At 38.8% G+C, this 19,744-nt stretch overlaps 1 protein-coding gene across 13 annotated transcripts in view; it reads left to right on the top strand.

The window, feature by feature from the left end:
- LOC109409918 (sodium-dependent neutral amino acid transporter B(0)AT3) overlaps positions 1–19,744 on the top strand; it is a 159,360-nt gene that overhangs the window by 13,481 nt on the left and 126,135 nt on the right. Inside the window, exons 1-2 of one of the 13 annotated variants that reach the window (XM_029875199.2) lie at positions 5,047–5,472; positions 16,346–16,589. The exons of 8 other annotated variants lie outside the window; for them this stretch is intronic. The gene's annotated coding sequence lies outside the window, so the exon portion shown is untranslated. 4 more of the 13 variants (XM_029875200.2, XM_029875202.2, XM_029875204.2 and 1 more) reach the window with 4 other exon arrangements.

Here is a 19,744-nt window from a genome sequence, read left to right as displayed (position 1 = left end):
AGCTTTTAAGGTGTTCAGAACTGTTTCAAAAGTTTCAGGGGGATTAATTGGCTGTCAAGGTTTCAGAGACGTTCCAAGTTATTTCAAGCGTTTCAGTGAGTTTCAGAAGAGTTTTAGGGCACTTCAATGCTTTTGGGTGAGCTTCAGGGGGCTTTTATAAATGTTTTAGAAGCGTTTCAATGCGTTTTAGTGGTTTTCAGAGGGGCTTCAGAGGTGTTTCTAAGACGTTTCAAGCGTGTGAAGGCGTTTCGTGACGTTTAAAGACGAGCGAATCCAAAGATGGCTGTCGCAATTACTACGCTGCAAATATCGAAAGCACGAATCTCGTCATCCGAATAACCCTCAGAGATAATATTGCTATGTACCTCAATGCTTGCTCACTCTTAATAAACATCGAGTAGCATTTCAAACATCGAGCATTTTATAGCTAACAAAACCGTTGCTCTTGAAAACGCGAGTCAAAAATACACATGGACGCGCTCCCATTTCCCTTTAAGAAGAGTTGAAGAGGACTTCACAGGCTATCCGTTGAGCTTCAATGGAGTTTCAGGGGAGTCTCAGGCGGTTTCAGAGGTATCTCAATACATTTCACAGGGGTTGTAGAGCCTTTTAGCTGCTTTCAAACGGGTTTCCGTGAGTTTTAGGAGGCTTCGCGCCTTCAGGTGAGCCTCAGTGGGAGGTCAGGACATTCAGATGCGTTTCAAAATGTTTCAAGCGCTTCTAGTCGTTTTAGGGTGGTTCTGAAGGCAGGGGTACGTATATTTGTCTCATTCACTCATCTTCATATTCACTCTTCTTAGCTCAAACGAGTCGAGAACGATGTAGCCAAACGCTTCCAATGTTAGTAATGATTTCTGGTGGACATAAGGAACCCTGAATCGCTGGGTGATTAAACGGGTTTTAGGAGCCTATCTAAGGAGTTTTAGCGGGAATTCATTTCGAAGGAACTTTGGAGGAGTTTCAGAGGGGTTTCGAAAGAATTTCAAAGCGTTGCAGGCATTCATGGAGATTCAGGAGACTTCTGGGGGTCCCGGAAGCTTTGGAGGACTTCACAGGTGTCCTAGTGAGATCTAGGGGAATTACACAGTTTCAGAGATGTTTCACGACTTCCATAGATTTCAAGGGGCTCAAAGTCTTTCAGAGGGATTTTACAGCAGTTACATTGCGGTTCAGGGAGATTGCTGGGGGTTTAAAAGAGGTTCTTTTGGATTTAAGGGGCTTTACAAGCTTTCGAGTGATTGCTTCACAGACGTTTCCGGGCGGTTCATAGACTTTAAAGTAAACTACCCAGGTAACCACTAAGCATTTGAATAAGCCGTGTATCAGCCCGTATTACGCATTTAAACTGCTTGCTGCCCTACATAAGCAGTTCAAATGCATAGCTGCCTTGAGTTAGCATAAGCTGTGCTGCTCAAAAGCTTTCGGCTGTTAATTAGCATTTCAACTGCTTGAAGTGGTTTCACTTGGGAGCATACAGAATGCTTTTCAACTGCTCTTTAAATGCTAGGAGCAAAAAGGTTGGGAGATATGTTACGCATTTGGCAACACATTTTGTCTCTCTCTTACAGAGCCTATGCTTCTGTTTACAAATTTGTGCATCTTATTTGTTTCTTCATTTTCCCCTGCTCATCCAAAAGCACCAAAGAAAACATTACTGCAATTATTTATCATTTCGTCGGAAAATATGTGCCGAATAGGTGGATGCTTTGGTGGATCATAGGATTGTTTGAAAGAGGGAAGAAACAATCATATTCCACAGATATTTAAAAGAAGGGATCGTAATGCTCTACCACAACGAAATATCTCAATGAAAACAAGTTTTGGATGTTGAAGCTGTTATCGAATCATTCTTTATATTGGCGATTAAATCAACGCACGCCACCGGGACAGCTTTAGCATCGTGGATCAGGAGCAACAGAATCCGAAGCAGATATGATTAATCAATCTCCGGATCGTAAGTTCAAACCTACATCACTACAAAAATCAGCAAAAAAGTGCCACCTAGCACCGGCTGGAATATGGAAGGACGATGAAGCGGGGAAGCAGGCTGAGAGAACGAGAAGCAGACGTCAATCTATTTTTGTTTTTTTTTTTTGCTCGACAAGGCGTTACGCTTCTTTGACATTTCATCACGACGTTCCTGAAGGGATAGCACTAAGACAGCCCGTTATTTTGCCAAAACCTGCTGTGAGGTAGCACTACAGGCGCATATACGGCTAATTAGCATTAAACGCCTTGTCGTAAAGGCTACTATAATGCTGAAGGAATGCTATTTTAAATGCTTACTGGTTACTTGGGTAGAGGCGTTTCAAAGCATATAGGCGTTTATAGACGTTTAGCGAGTTTCAGAGCGGTATCAGGGCATTTCACATGCTTTTGGTCGGTGTCCGGCCATTTGGCCGAACGCCATTTGGCCGAACGCCGTTTAGCCGAATGCCGTTTAACCGAACGCCATTTGGCCGAATGCCATCTGGCCGAATGCCGTTTGGCAGAATTATGATCAAAAGAATTCAGAGGAAGTTTTTGACAGTCTAGCTACCATTATGATCATCACAAATATTTCCTTATTATAATCATAGGCTATTCTTTCTAGTTTTAAAATTTTGGGAATAATTGGCGTTGAAACTGTTAAAATTTTATCAAATTTTTCCTTCTTTGAATCATTGGCTGTTCTTTCGAGTCATATTGATGCGGAACACAATGGCATGGTCACTTACGTTCATCATTCATTTTACGGCCAAACGGCATTCGGTCAAATGACATTCGGTCAAATGACCCTTTCGGCCAAATGGCGTTCAGCCAATCGGCATTCGGCCAAATTGCGGAACCTCACAGGCTTTCAGATGAGCTTCAGTAGGTTTTCAGGCGAGTTTCCTGGGGTTTCAGAAGTGTTTCAAGGTTTCTCAAAGCGTTTCATAGCGTTTCAGCTGATTTTAAATGAGTTCCAGAGCGTTTTAGGTGGCTCATATGCTTTCAAGTGAGCCCAAGAGAGATTTCAGGACGTTCAGAGGCATTTGAAAACGTGTTATGGCGTTTCAGGATGGTTCCAGGTTCTCGTAACTTTTGGGGGGCTTCACAACCTTACGGATGAACATCAAGGAAGTTTTGAAGTGTTTCAGAATCGTTCCATCCAAGGCGTTTTCGTAAGTCTCAAGAGGTTCAGATGCTTTCAGGCGAGCTTCAGAAAAGATCCAACGTGATTTTAGAGCAGTTTTAGGGCGTTTCAGAGGAATTTAAAGGGACTTCACAGGCTTTTGGATGATCTTCATAGGTGTTTTATTGCGTTTCAGTACGTTACAGGACTTTTCTTGGGGTTTCAGAGGTGTTCTGGTGAGCTCCAGGCGGCTTTTAAGGCGTTTCCGAAGCGTTTCAAGCCATGTCAGCGTGTTTGAAAAGGATGCCCGAGGGTTTTTAGGCGTTTTACATACTTTTGGGTGAGCTTCAAAAGTGTTTCAGTTTCAGAGGTGTTTCAGAGTCCTTTCAACGTTTTTAAGGTATTTCAGGGCAGTTCCAGAGAGGTTTCAGGTAGCTTCACAGGCTTTTAGGTGAGCTTCAGTGGGTTTTCAGAGGGATCTCCTGGGGTTTCAAAAGTGTTTTAAGGTGTTTCAAGGCGATTCATAGCGTTTTAGCTGGTTTGAACGAGTTCCAGGGAGTTTTAGGTGGTGAGATTTCAAGACGTCCATCAGAGGCTTTTAAAAACGTGTTATGGCGTATCAGTGAGGCAGCGTCCATTTATTACGTAACGCTAAAATTGACCCCCCTCCCCCCGTAACGTATTTTTTGTATGAAATACCGAAAATTTTTGGGCTGTAACACTCGGCTCCCCCTCCCTCTAGAGCGTTATGTTATTTGTGAATGACGCCTGAGTGCCAGAGGGATATTTTGGGGCTTAACATGTCTTCAGGTGAGTGAAGGGGGTTTATCATAAAGATTTAAGAGACGTCTAGTTTCGTTGAAAGATCGTATGACCAATACTTAAAAGAGTTTCACTAACCTCAAACAAACATTGCACTCACCACCTTCCATTCATAATTCTCCAAAAGATCACTGCTTACGCTTGTAGACCCACTCCAGGGAGTCCTCGGACACTCTTGGACAGCCATCGATCTCATAGCTAAATAAAACATAGCTAGATAAAACATAGAGCTTATTCGACTATAAAGCTTATCAATAGTACTGCGAGAGGTCAGGTGACTCACGCTGAAGCCAGTTTTTGGGGTTGAGGGTAGAATCAAATCATGGAATAGCAGACCTTCTACAGCCATTAAGGGGCTGTCCATTAATTACGTAAGGGAAATGTTACGATTTTTCGACACCCCCACCCCCCCTTGTAAGATTTTTTGTATGAGAATCCAAATATTTTTGTATGGCGCGTAAGATTTCTCAAACCCCCCCCTCCCCCCATAAACCCTTACGTAATTAATGGACAGCCCCTAAGCTGAGGGTCTTGAATCACTTTTGAAAATCCATTATCAACCATGAAATGGCCAGCTGTATTCTGAACGAAAATAAACCGCAACAAATTCACATATCATCTAAAATCACATGGTTTGATATGTCGCATGGTAAGGTGTGGGAGGATTGTTTCAACATCAAAATATGAACGTTGGGACTGACTAACATTCCCTATTCATTAGCGTAGTTTACAAAAATGAAAAGTCTCTGAAAACTATTACATTCAGAGAATAAAGGATGCATCCACTCTACCCCTACCATTATTGTGCTCATATTCCCACTAAAACTCTATTGTCATTCCATTCTGCATACATCGCAGGACATTCCTACCGAGCGACCGACCAAAGAACTAAAATTGCTGCACTTGACATCGACGTCATTCGCCGACAACAATAATGACGACAGAGCCAGCGCAAGCGACAGATCACATTGCAGCGTGGGCTTGCACATGCTGTCGTTTTTTGTTGCAGCAGTTAGCAGCTGTGCTTGTGGCGACCAAATGCCATCGACATCGTCGTCGAGCGAACAGAAAAAAAGCATTCGGAAAATGTGGTGCTCTTCTACTTCCCACCGTGGGTGGTGGTGGGTGGCGCCCGGTGGCGCCGCCGCGCCGTTTTCTTCCTCTCAGAAATTTAGATTGCACACCAACACTAATGCACGATGGGGATGGGAAAGCGAAGGCTAGGATGAACTTGGCTCAGTCTGCTCTTCCGTGGTTTACCATCTCTGAAGCCGAATCCTGACTGATTTCGGGGTGAACCCCACCAATTCATCGCTGGTAGATCCGTCCAAAGGGTTGATACCACCACACCAAGCGACCGATTCAAGCCGACCAAAGCTCATCGGGGATGTCTTCTTCATTCCGTAGTCAACCTTCGATCGTTTCGGTCCGTTCAAAAACGTGCCAGTGCAGTAAAGTGGTTTTGTTTTCATTGCGTTGCATACCCCACCGCGTGCGCCGCGTGTTGCTCCTACGTCTCGCGCTTCAGTTCGAGGTCGTCGAGGAAAATCTGTCGAGTGCGTGAATTTTGTATCGGAATTGTTTTGGGTCATTACCCAGTAATTGACGGTGACCGTTGGGGAGTAGTGGGCTTGCAGAACAAGATAAACACTAGGGTGCGACTTGTTGTTCGATGTGTCCTAAAATCGATTTTCAGTTTGAGGGAATCCCTATGGTTCTTGAAGTTGTGCGAGCTTCTTGAATGTAGATCTACGTTTATCATGGAACCTTCGTTATCCCTCCTTGTGCATCATGGTAATTTTTGACTCAAACCGTGCATTATGTCAGCGAACTTTTCCCAACGTATTGAATTAGGATGGTTGAGGATATTGACTCATTGTTATAGGTAGCTTATTTGTCGGCGAAGGCCGAACGTGAGCGACGGACATTACAATGCGCTGTCACAGCAGCGCTTGTGTAGATCAATGATGTGTGAAAGCTTGTTAACATTTGTTAAAGGTAGGGCTAGGCATCGAACCTATAAATATTCGCTTACAAACCATGCGTGTAATATTCAATACTACAAAGCCTCACTCTCGTGAAACCTTTTACGCTTAATTCCATACTCGATTCCAGTGTAATCAGTTTCGTACCTTTTAATTCCGCCCCATTTTACTTATTCTTTGACAGATACGCGTATTTCGGCTACCACTTGTAATCTTCCTCAGTGTCAGTGATTACAAGTGGTAGTCGAAATACGCGTATCTGTCAAAAGATAAGCAAAATAGGGCGAAATTGAAAGGTACGAAACTGATTACACTCATTCGAAGAGGGTATTCTGCTTAGAGAGTTCGAAAAGTCGGTACAAGATCCATACTAGATGTTTGATACTTTCTCTGACGGAATTCATTGTCAAAACATGATGAACATGGACATCAACATGGATGAAAATTTGATTTATTTTTTATTTTATTTGATTTATTTTGATTTTGAGGAAGGATTCTGAGGAAATACAATAGAAGTTACATGTTACCAGTCGTTCTTGTTAGATCCTCACCTTACCTTCGTTAAACTATTTGAAAGAATACGTCCAACAGCTGATCAAAATATGTTTTTAACAATTAGGCATCATTAATTGAGCACATTTTATTGCAGTGCTGGGGGCTGTTTTTGGAAAAATTCTATGATTGAATCTTTTGGTGTAATTGCAGGTAAAATAGGTGAACTTATGTATGTTCGAGAGTTTTGTTCTCTCTTCGCCACGGTATTTTTTTTTAAACATGTTGAAATCAAAGTTGTCCTCAAATGTTTCCCAATCAAGCTGAATCCTACGACCAAGTTACAGACAATTTGGCCGACAAAAACCCATCATGACGAAGAGAACAAACCTGCCTATACTATCAAAAGTTGCCCTATTGCCTTTCAAGCATGTGATCCAGAATCTATGGTGCAAATGTTATGTAAATTTCTTGACAAATTAATTTATTCGCTCAACATAACATTTAACCCTTTGGAGCCGGAGGGGTCATATATGACCCCAACATAGAAATGGCTGTGAGGCCGTTCATAAACCACGTAGACTTTTTGGGGGGAGGGGGGGGGTTCTGGCCAGAGTCTACGCTCCATATAAATTTTCAAATTTTTGTATGGACGAAAGTCTACGAGGGGGGAGGGGGGGGGGGAGTCTGAGATGGCCAAAATTTGGTCTACGTGGTTTATGAACAGCCCCTGTATAAATTCACCCATTCGATAAAACAGAATACTGTCTTCGGCGAAGTTGTTGAAAATTGAGTCCTTTACTAGGGAAAAATGAGAATATTTGTATTTGGGACTTCATTGATAACCTAGAACATCCTGAACACCGTAAAATTTGGAACAACGAAATAATTGACATATCAGTTGTTCTAAAAGCTGAACTTGGATGTGGGTTACGTTTATATGTATTCATTTAGCCTTCGTCAAGAATATCCAAAGGTGTTTTATATTCTGCGATGTTCTAGGTGTTCCAAACTGTCCTATAGGGAAGTCCTTCAAATCTACATGAGTAATTATATGTATTTTCGCCACAAATAATAGCATTGCATAACCTACTGGGATCCGTGAAGCTCCTGACATCTACAATGTCATTTATAGATACTATAGGTATATTCCAGGTCAGCCAAACTACCTTGGAGTTCAGAACTTCAGGCCTACACTCGTAACAGTAGCCATATCTGTTTTACTGAGTGACGTTGCGTAATCAACCGCAGTTACTGGAGCAATCTGAAGCTTACTAACTTACTATAAACCTTTGGGACATTCAGGGCCGTCCAAACTGTTCTATAATGAAGTCCATAGTTTCATAATGAAGTTCTAAATCTACAAGAATAACTATATGTGTTTTCACCATAACTAATAATATTGTATAATCTGCGGGGATCCGCTAAGCTCTTGAAATCTCGAATGTCATTTAGAGACACTACAAAGATATTCCAGGTCAACCAAACTACCTTGGAGTTCAGGACTTCAGGTCTACACTCGTAACAGTATCAATATCTGTTATACTGAGTACCGCTGCATAACTAACCGCAGTAACTGGAGCAATCTAAAATCTACTAGCTTTTTATAAACCTTTAGGACATTCAGGGTCGTCCAAACTGTTCTATAAAAAAGTCCTTCAAATTTACAAGAATAACTTTATGTGTTTCGCCATAAATAATTGCATAGCATAGTCTGCTGAGATCCGTGAAACTCTTGAAACCTCAAATGTCATTTAGAGACACTATGGAAATGTTCCAGGTCATCCAAACTATTTTTGAGTTCAGAAATTCAGGTCTACACTCGTAATATCAGTTATATCTGACATACTGAGTTACGTTTCATAATCAATCGCGGTGACAGGACCAATCTGAAGTTCACTATATATTATTATGAACCTTTGGGACATTGAGGGTCATCCAAACTACCCTGAAGCTTAGCTCTTCATAGTAACAGTAGTTATTCTCACAAAGAACTTTAAACTGTAATCTGTAACCCCCCTGGCATATCATGAGTCATTTCAAGATAGTGTTGAGATATTGGTGTATGGACGACTTTTGCCTTGTGGTTTTATCTAAAAGTTTGCCTAATAGAGTTGGGGTCGCACACGCGTACCGAAGTCGCGAAGGAGCTGCGAAGGCAACTCTCCACGAGATGAATGTAAATTACGCTCACCTCGTGGAGAATCGCTTTCACAGCTCTGCAACGACTTTGATATGCGTGTGCGACACCTACTCCATTCGGCAAACTTTTAGACAAAACCACAAGGCAAAAGTCACCATACACCATTTCTCGATTGCACGCTTCAGAGCTGAGAAAACATCAAGTGAGTGTAACTCTCTGCAAGTGAGTGTTCCCATCCCTGAACTCAAGAACAGTTTGGATGACCTGGGATATCTCTACTGATCTGATATTGTCTATTATCCTTTTAGAAGACATACTGGTCATGATAGATTACAAATCGTAGCTTTGTATAATGAAAGAAGTTATCGTTACACCCGCAGACTTTAGAATCTGAACTCAAGAACAGTTTGGATGACCTGGGATATCCCGACTGATATGATATTGCCTATTGCCCTTTCAGAAAAGCAACTGGACATGATAGATTACAAATCGTAGCTTTGTATAATGAAAGAAGTTACCGTTATCCCCGCAGACTTTAGGATCTACACTCAAGTACAGTTTGGATGACCTAGGATATCTTGCCTGATCTGATGACCTCTATAAACTTTTCAGAAGACTTACTGGTCATGATAGATTACAAATCGTAGCTTTGTATAATGAAAGAAGTTATCGTTACACCCGTAGTCTTCAGGATGTAAACTCACGAACAGTTTGGATGACCTAGGATATCCCGACTGATCTGATATTGTCTATTAACCTTTCAGAAGACCTATTGGACATGATAGATTACAAATCGTAGCTTTGTATAATGAAAGAAGTAATCGTTACACCCGTTGTCTTCTGGATGTAAACTCAAAATCAGTTTGGATGACCTAGGATATCAAGACTGATCTGATATTGTCTATTAACCTTTCAGAAGACCTACTGGACATGATAGATTACAAATCGTAGCTTTGTATGATGAAAGAAGTTACCATTACACCCGTAGATTTTAGGATCTGAACTCAAGAACAGTTTGGATGACCTAGGATATCCCAATTGATCTGATAATGTCTGTTGAACTTTCAGGAGACTTACTGGACATGATAGATTACAAATCGTAGCTATGTATAATGAAAGAAGTTACCGTTACACCCATAGACTTAAGGATCTAAACTCAAGAATAGTTTGGATAACATAGGATATCCAGAAAAAAAAATTCTTCATAATATTCTACCGTTTTGATGCTATTGACCACCAAAACTACAGAAAAACTTAGAAAAAACTCCATAAGAACGCTTGGAAAAATTCTGACTTCAAAGGGTTAAGAGCACATATAACCAACAATAAATAGTACACCAAAATTCTCGATTTGTGGCTGCTGCTCTCGATCCTCGGCCACTGCTCCCGCCCATCTCGCTCTTTGCGCTCGACGTCTTCTTGTGCCAACCGAATCAGCAGCAAACACCAACTTTGTAGGGTTGTTGTCCGGCACTCTTGCAACATGCCCTGCCCACCGTATCCTTCCAGCTTCGACCACCGTCAGGAATTCTGGGCTCGCCGTAGAATGCAGCAAGCTTGTGGTTCAGTATTTGCAGGTCCTTCTCAAATATGGTCCATGTCTCATGACCGTAGAGGACAACCGGTCATATTAGCATTTGATACATGGTGCGTGGGTGTAGGCATGACTTTAACTGATGATGCGCGTTCTAATTGCACGACTGACATTGCACAATGGGTCCAGAGCCGTATTTACGAAGACAAAAATGTTTGTGCCTAAACCATAAGTTTTAGTTACATGGTGTCTTTGAGAAAGTTTCTTCTTATTTTTTGACCTTTTTTCTCATTATTGTAAAATTAGGGTGGTCCCTCTAGTTTCGCTGATCCAAACATCTGCTTTTTAATAGTTTTATGTACGTTCACAAAATGTTCTACAAAGTTGTGAAAGAACTTATTTGGAGCAAGTTTGCCGGAGAAACCATTATTCTATCTCTTATGGTTCCCAACTTATATTTTTTTAAAAGATTCATGTTAGGGTGATCCATCAATTTCAGATTTCTTGAAATAACTTTTAATTCGTTCGTTTCTCCTAAATACTTTGTTCCGAGCACTTTTAGAACTATCAACGACGCATATTTTTTCCAAAGAGCTCAAAGTTCTAACTCTCATAGTTAAAAAGATATTGGCATTTTTCTTCGAAAAATCACTTTTTTTCAAAAAGTCATATCTCAAAAAGGAGCAAACGGATTTTCAATCTCTCGGATGCATTGGAAAGATCGTACTCTGTTCTATTTATGGTGAAAAAACTGCAGGTACCTTTTTTGTTTAAAGCTTTTTTTTGAATTTTGAAAATACGACTTTTTTTCATGGAAAAGCAGTTGTAACTTTGAAAATCGATGAGAAACAAACTTGGCGTCTTCGACAAAATTGTGAGTTTTTGGGTGCTTTAAAAGTTCCCAGAACAAAGTATTGTGAAAAAATCAACACATAAAATTATATTGAGTAAAAACAGATTTTCATATAATTTATTATATTTGCTATAATGTACATGTCGTCCGCAAAGCACACAAAGTGACCGGATTTTGTGCAAATCGTATTTCGGCTGTTGAGCCCGACTCGTCGCATTACACCTTCCATAGCTATGTTGAAGAGTAGATATGAAAGTCCGTCAACTTGTCGCAGTCCCCGGCAAGATACAAATGAATTGAACAATTCATCCAAAACCCTTACGTAATTTTTCACACCGTCCATCGTTGCTTTAATCAGTCCAATCAGCTTCCCAAGAAAGCCATTTTCTTCCATGATTTTCTATAGCACTGTGCGGTCAATACTGTCGTATGTAGCTTCGAAGTCGATGTACAACTCTAGAACAATTTTATTTTTTTTTTAGAACAAAATTACGAGAATCACTTATTTTTTGGGTACTCACCCAAAATTTGTATAGAAAAATAAACTCGATAGAACTTTTAACTCTTTGCACCAAATGAAATAATAGACCCTTAAGCTTACATTTGGTAGGTGACTTAACGACACTGCATTTTAACTAATAATATTCTTCAACCATAGACACCGTGCCCCCTCTTCTTATTCCTGCCTAATCGGCTGTTGCGGGATGCGTCGAGCCTCTGGAAAGACTTCCGTGTTTCATGAAAACGGCACATCAATCCCATTTCTTCGCACTCCTCTTGAATCGATTCCTCCGATTTTTTTTTCCAAACAATTCTTCAGCATTTTTCTAGTAATTTTATCATAAATTCGTCCTGTGATGGGTTTCTTTATATTTCCATTAATTTTTTTTTAGAAATTTCTCCAGAAATGACTACAGAAAATCCTTCAGAGATTTCTTCTGTAATTTTTCCATTGGTTTTCAGAATTTCTTCAGAAATTTCTACAAGGGGTTCTTCAGGAATTCCTTCATGGATTCAATAAAAAAAAACCACAAGGAATCATTTAATTAGCTTTAGTAAACCCTTCATAAATTTCTGCAGGAACTTCTCAATGGATTTCATTAGAACATTCCGAAATATTTGCTCAAATATTTATCAAGAGAAAAACCCTGGAAACAAGTTTTCCAGGGTTTTTGTTTCATACATTAGTCTATGAATGCTCTCAGAAATTTCTTCATTACAACTTTGCTCATTGTTTCCTGAAATTGAAAATCTTCCAGGGATGCATCTGGAAATTTAGCACGGAAATGTCAGCATGGATTCCTTCAGAAATTTATTTGAAAGCTTCTTCTAAATTTGTTTAGAAATGTTTTCTCAAATGATTTCTTAAGATATCATTCCATAAATTTCTTCAGAATTTTTTTTCTTCTAGAGAAGCTTTGAACTAGTTTTCCAGGTTTTTTTAGAAATAAGTTCGTAGATGCCTCCAGAAATTGATAGAAGTATTTCATTGCAAAATTTTCCACGGTTTTCTAAGATTTTCCACTAGTGATTCATACAGAAAATCTTAAAGGGATCGCTTTAAAAATGTTGTAAGGATTTTTCAAGGATTCTTTCAGAAATTTCTTCAGGGGTTACTTCAGAAATCGAAAAAATAGTTTGGAAAATTTTCCACGAGTTGCTCATAAATAGCAATTATAATATGTTTTCTTAAAATTTCATTAGTGTTTTTTCATTTTCAAAAAAAAATCCTAGAGATTTCTCCAAAGATTTATCCAAGGATTCATTGATGAACCCTTGCATAGATTTTCTTAGTAATACCTCCATAGATTGCTTTTGAAAATCCTTCTGTAATTTATTCAAAAATCCTTCAACTGGTTCTTTCTTTACATATTTTTGCTGCGATTTCTTAAAAAAAACTCCTTCAGAAGTTCTCCCTGGTTTTCTTTATGAATTCTTTCCAACGTTTTTATTTTCTGTTTCTTATTCGTGAATTTGGTGTACATGTGAACAAAAAGATCGAAATCAATCAGAACTGAAACCTCTTGTTTTCAAATTTTATTGCTTATTACTTGGATTTCTGAATGATTTTTCCTGGTTTTGGTGTCTTTTCTTTCTTGTAGACGTTTTTCGATAAAATAAGATTTTTTTTGACCCAAAATTACTCGAGCAGAAATCTAGAAATACTCCCTGACAGATTTCTGTTATTTTTGAAGGACTTTTACCAAATAAGTTCTTGGAAGAATGCAGAGATATGGTAGAATTTCGTGGGCCTTTTCTCTTAAAATTAGTACCTAATTTTGAGTATATTTCTGTATTATTTTAAAAGTATGTATTTTTTTTTTAATTTGGGTTCATTTTTCAAATATAAAATTTGAAATTTCCCTTACCACCGCCAACAACCAGTTTTTTCGCCAATTTCCCTGGAACAAAATACCTCAATTTTTTTCATATATTTTTGGAAGGGAATTTCATAAGCTATCCCGAGTAGAAGAAAATATCAAATTAATATCATCATTAGATATTACTAAGTGAAGTACTCAAGATCATAATTAGCTATTGATTTGTTTGACATAAAAGATAAAAGATCAAAAATTAGTATGGGGTAGAACATAATAATATCTCATTTAGATATTATAAGCCAATATCAAAAAATGATCTGACAGATGGATTAGAGTAAAAAAAGAAATATGGCCGCGATCAGAGTCGTACTTATGACATTGTGGTTTATGATCAGTGACATTACCACTGCACTACGAATCATATCTGAAAAAAAGAAGGTACCGTCAAGGCACCATTCACCGTGGGTCTAAGAGGATTCGGGGCAAATAAGGGCTGTCATTTGACACCAGTCTTATAAACATTGTTGGTGCCGCTTTTAATTGCCTTCATTATAGGTTAAAATTAAAGCAATATCCACAGAAGTAGAAAATTTTTCACAAAATTTGGTGATATAGTACAATTAGTAAAGGGTAGTAGGGTCGCCTAATTCCGTGGTAGGTCACCATTCACCGTGGTAGTAGGGATCCATTCACCGTGTATGAGAAATTTTATTCTACTTTGTTTAAAGATAATCAAAACAACTCAGCCAAGGGAATTTTCTTCGTTTAAATTCATTTCAAGTAATAACAAGCAAGATTTTATTAGAAAAACGAATGTTCAAATTTTTGATTTTTTCTAGATATATGGGACAATATGGGGCACGGTGAATGGAGACCATTGATTTTTAGGGTACCCATTTACCGTGCCTTTTTGTTTCAATTAAAAAGTACGAGGAACCGTACTTTCTTGTTAAACTTACTTCGGTAATGCAAAATACTTATCTGATATGTGATTTTAATTGCTTCTTAGTGGAATAAAAACGTTACTACATTTAGTTTATCATTCTACATCATCATTATCATTACATCATTCTACTACATTGTCATATCATTCAATCATAATATGGAAATAATGAAAAAATATTCGAAGGCACACGGTGAATGGAGCCCCCACGGTGAATGGCGCCTTGACGGTACACGGTGTCAAAATTTTGATTATTATCGAACATTCATGTACCTCGGATTTTTCTTCGAAAATGATTTGTATTTGGGCTATATATTCATAATCCGAAAACTAGAAAATATTTCATCGGCAAAAATTTTTCCATACATTTTGTATGGGATGTTTTTTGGGCTAAAATAGTAATTATTGATTTTTAGTATGGAAAATAGCCAAAAACTCATCTAACTCAAATTTTCCCCGATAGAATATTTTCAAATTTTGCATTTATACATTATAGCCGAAATTCTAACATTCTATGAAGAAAAATCCGAGGTACATGAAAGTTCGATAATAATCGAAATTTTGACACCGTGCGGTAACAAGAGCATCAAGTTCTACGTTTTCCAAGGTGTTTGCGGCTAATGGTAGTTGTGTTAGTTGGGTCGCGCCATATTGTAGATGAGTGTTTGAAAGAACTAATTTTGATCTTGAATAGTAGTTTTCAGATATTACAATTTTCGAATGTTATAGATGTGTTCGATGACTGCGAAACGTCTCTCTCTTTATACGTGGCTAATACAGCGATCACCAATATCGTCTCTCTTCAATGGGACCTCAATTAGACCCTGATCTAGCATCCTATACATCGATCGTGCTGAACACCTTAACTGTGTGAGATAACCCGATCTCCGCCGCATCCATATCAACATCGTCTATAATGAAGGCATAGGGATGAGAACAGCATGCGGAATATGATCAGTGCAGATCCATCAACCGTCATAAGAGGATGACCTGGCGTCGTCGCTTTGTTTTGTTCATCGTCAATTCGTCATTTTAGTGCATGTATCGTATCCAATTATTGTGTAGTTAATGTTTAATGTTAAGAAATAAATCTAGTATAAGTGCAAATTACGGCAACCAATATAGTGATTGATCTAGTGAATAAATCGCTACGAGTCTTGAACAAAAAATCAGTTATGTGCACCAACTTATAAACAGAAGAACTAGATCACTAAAAGAACCTACTCTGATAATCAAACAAGATGAATGTGTGAAAGAACTGATTTTGATCTTGAGCAGTAATTTTCAGATCTTTCGATTTCTGGATGTTGCACATGGGAATGTGAAGAGATTAGCTTTGATCTTAAGGAGTATTTTCTAGATTATTACACATTTTATGCTCATGCTACGAATTGTTACAAAGGCAGTGATCCCAACTTCAAAAACGACATGTGTAGAAACATGTTTGGTTTATTTTGCGCCCAAAGCAGGACAAATTTCCACCATTAGGACGCAATCAGTGAAGTACTGGAATGTAGTAATGGGCTGATTTTTTTTTGTATAATGAGAAGGTAAATTCTCCATTTTTGCAATGAAATGATACAAAAAGCATGGCTATCATGATTTCTTGCCTAATTTAATGCTGTTTGAGCAAAATTTTGGGTATTATTTACACCATTTCTTGCAACTTAAGCATTTTGAACACGGTGGTTGACAGTGGTTGGTTCATGCGTTTTTTTATGAAACCTCCAACTTGTTTGTATGGATCGTATCGCTAGGCTCTGTTCCCTATTCCCCTGAAGCGTTACGTAATTTATTAATTCCCTATCCCCTGAAGCGATACATAATTTGGGGACGGTGCATAATGAAAATATACACGAAAGTTAGTTTTCATGCGTTATGTTGGGAAATTTCGACATTTATACAGCGGGTTGCACAAGGCTTTCTGAAGATCAAATTAAGTACTAATTTTGAAATCATATCACGATGAGATATTGAGCAGATATTTGGCAACTTTTTGAATATCTCACCAATATCATATTAAGATATGACATCAAAATTTGATTGTTTTGAGATATGATTATGATATTAACGTCTACCCGGGTCTTGAGCAAAATCAGGTTTTGTGAAATTCTTTTAACCAAGTCGCACCCTAATAAACTGTTCTCAAATCGTAAAGGAAGAACCGGGGAGCCGCACTAGTGTGCGTGCCACCCATCCGACCGGCCGCACTTTGTTCCCACCCACCGAACCGGGGCAGCCAAAGTTGCAGTGTCAGGCAGCAGCAGTGGCAGCAGTAGCCAGCAGCAGTGGGTGGATTCCATGTGAGCTCCACCATCCAACTGGTCGGAACCAGACACGACGGCAGGCAGATATCGATTTTTTCAACCCTGAGAAAGTGTGGCGCAAAATGTTGGGAAAGTGTATGTACCGGTACCTATATGTGGGAAAATTGATGTGTGGTGAGATTTCCGGTGCAACCTAGGTCGTCGTCATCCTCGATATCGTCGTCAGTGAGAAATCGAAGTTCATCAATCAATATGAACGCGCGAAATCGCGAGGAAGCAAGATGCAAGTGCCGGACGAAATCAAAGTGCCGTCGCTACCGCGTCGATAGAAGTGTCGATAGTGTGCTTCATTGATTGGAATGAATTGAGATTGATTACCGCGGGCGGGGAACGAACGAAATGGATTCTGTGTGCGGGAATAGTTACGGTGTGGTGGAAAGTGGGTCTTTGATAGTGTTTTGATCGGTGGAAAATTAAGCGATGGCCATTCGAAACTGGGTGAACACGGTTGATGGTGACAGAGAAATGACATGTGAAGGAAATTGCATACGCCCGAGTACAGGAAGCAAGGATGATTGATAATTGCGCAGAATTCTAAGATGGAGCGATAATTGATGGAAAAGGACAATCAGTGATCAGCATGCATTGCAATATATAAAGACATATGTTTGTAAGGTACTCTGTCGTTGCATATAAATTATTACAAATGAGGGGGTTAGAAACAAAGGGGTGTAAGTGACAAAACCCCACTTTCGAGTAAATGCGGCCTAAAGTTTTCAATCAATTTTTCATCCCATTTTGTATGGAGTTTCAAAATGAAACCAATTTTCTCCTATTTATTGTAACTTTTCGTAATTATCGTAGAATTAGTCATAAAAACCTAAATTAATCCACCTATGGTGAACAGAACCCTTCTTACACTTATTAAAATTATTGTTGTATTATTCGTATGTATGATTGTGATTTTTGGTCATTCTAGAAAATATTGTAGTTGATTTCTTTCCAAAATAGAATCATCGACCATGGGCTCAACTACCAGATTTTTTTGTCTCAAAAGCGTAAATTTACTGGAAAGCTATCTCGGAAACAAAATGTCCAAACGGCATGAAATTTAATAGCATACTACTAGGATACTGTAGCTTTCATTTGGTGCTGAGAGAACTCAATTCGATTGACACACGGCTGATTCATTTATTATGAAGCATTTTGTCAAAGACCTCTTAAAAAGTTAAGTTGTATTACTCCAAAGTACTCCCCGAAAGATATCTCGGTTACAAAATGTCCAGTCGGAATGAAATTCAAAAGCGTTCTTCTAGGATGCAGTAGCTATCGTTTGGGGCCTTAAGAACCCGAATCGGTTGATAGACGGCTGAGAAATTTATGGTGATACACTTTGTCAAAAATATCTAAAATAATTAAGTTGTACTACTCCCTAGCACTCTTTGAAAGATATCTCGGTAACCGAACGTCCAATCAAAATAAAATTCAATAGCGTTCTACTAGGATGTAGTAGCTTTCATTTGCTTCCAAGAGAAATCAAATCAGTCAACAGACGGCTGAGAACCGTGAGTGACATTTTTTTGTAACATACATACACACACACACACACACACACACACACACACACACACACACACACACACACACACACACACACACACACACACACACACACACACACACACACACACACACACACACACACACACACACACACACACACACACACACACACACACACACACGCACATACAGACATTTGCTCAATTCGTCGAGCTAAGTTGATTGGTATATGTGACTCGGCCCTGCGGGCCTCGGATCGAAAGTCGGTTTTCCAAGCGGTATTTACACCCTTCTTATGGGTGTAAGAAGGGTAAAAAGGCTTTTCCTACATACATTCCGTGATATGTTTGCTACTGTTTATTAAGCTCAAATATTACAAAGAGATAGTAGCTTTTATGTATTTGATGCAATTGCATTTTCATGTATAACTAACTTGTGTAACCAAATATGATCATAAAAAATCTGTTGACAAACGGCTGAGAAATGTATTATGATACATTTTATCAAAAATCTCTCAAAAGCGCAAATTTCATCACTCCTTAGTACTCGTGGAAAGATATCTCGGAAACAAAATGTCCAAACGGCTTGAAATTTAATAGCATACTACTTGGATGCTGTAGCTTTCATTTGATGCTGAGAGAACTCAAATCGATTGACACACGGCTGATTCATTTATTATGAAGCATTTTGTCAAAGACCTCTTAAAAAGTTAAGTTGTATTACTCCAAAGTACTCCCCGAAAGATATCTCGGTTACAAAATGTCCAATCGGAATAAAATTCAAAAGCGTTCTTCTAGGGTGCAGTAGCTTTCGTTTCGGGCCTTAAGAACCCGAATCGGTTGATAGACGGCTGAGAAATTTATGGTGATACACTTTGTCAAAAATATCTAAAATAATTAAGTTGTACTACTCCCTAGCACGCTTTGAAAGATATCTCGGTAACCGAACGTCCAATCAAAATAAAATTCAATAGCGTTCTACTAGGATGTAGTAGCTTTCGTTTGGGGCCTTAAGAACCCAAATCGGTTGATAGACGGCTGAGAAATTTATGGTGATACACTTTGTCAAAAATATCTAAAATAATTAAGTTGTACTACTCCCTAGCACTCTTTGAAAGATATCGCGGTAACCGAACGTCCAATCAAAAAAAAATTCAATAGCGTTCTACTAGGATGTAGTAGCTTTCGTTTGGGGCCTTAAGAACCCGAATCGGTTGATAGACGGCTGAGAAATTTATAATGATACACTTTGTCAAAAATATCTAAAATAATTAAGTTGTACTACTCCCTAGCACTCTTTGAAAGATATCTCGGTAACCGAACGTCCAATCAAAAAAAAAATCAATAGCGTTCTACTAGGATGTAGTAGCTTTCGTTTGGGGCCTTAAGAACCCAAATCGGTTGATAGACGGCTGAGAAATTTATGGTGATACACTTTGTCAAAAATATCTAAAATAATTAAGTTGTACTACTCCCTAGCACTCTTTGAAAGATATCGCGGTAACCGAACGTCCAATCAAAATAAAATTCAATAGCGTTCTACTAGGATGCAGTAGCTTTCGTTTGGGGCCTTAAGAACCCAAATCGGTTGATAGACGGCTGAGAAATTTATGGTGATACACTTTGTCAAAAATATCTAAAATAATTAAGTTGTACTACTCCCTAGCACTCTTTGAAAGATATCTCGGTAACCGAACGTCCAATCAAAATAAAATTCAATAGCGTTCT

Source organism: Aedes albopictus, chromosome 3, assembly GCF_035046485.1.
Source record: "Aedes albopictus strain Foshan chromosome 3, AalbF5, whole genome shotgun sequence".
NCBI classification, from domain to species: Eukaryota; Metazoa; Arthropoda; class Insecta; order Diptera; family Culicidae; genus Aedes; species Aedes albopictus.
The sequence above is the reverse complement of the archived record's forward strand: the minus strand, read 5'-3'. Positions and strand labels throughout refer to the sequence as shown.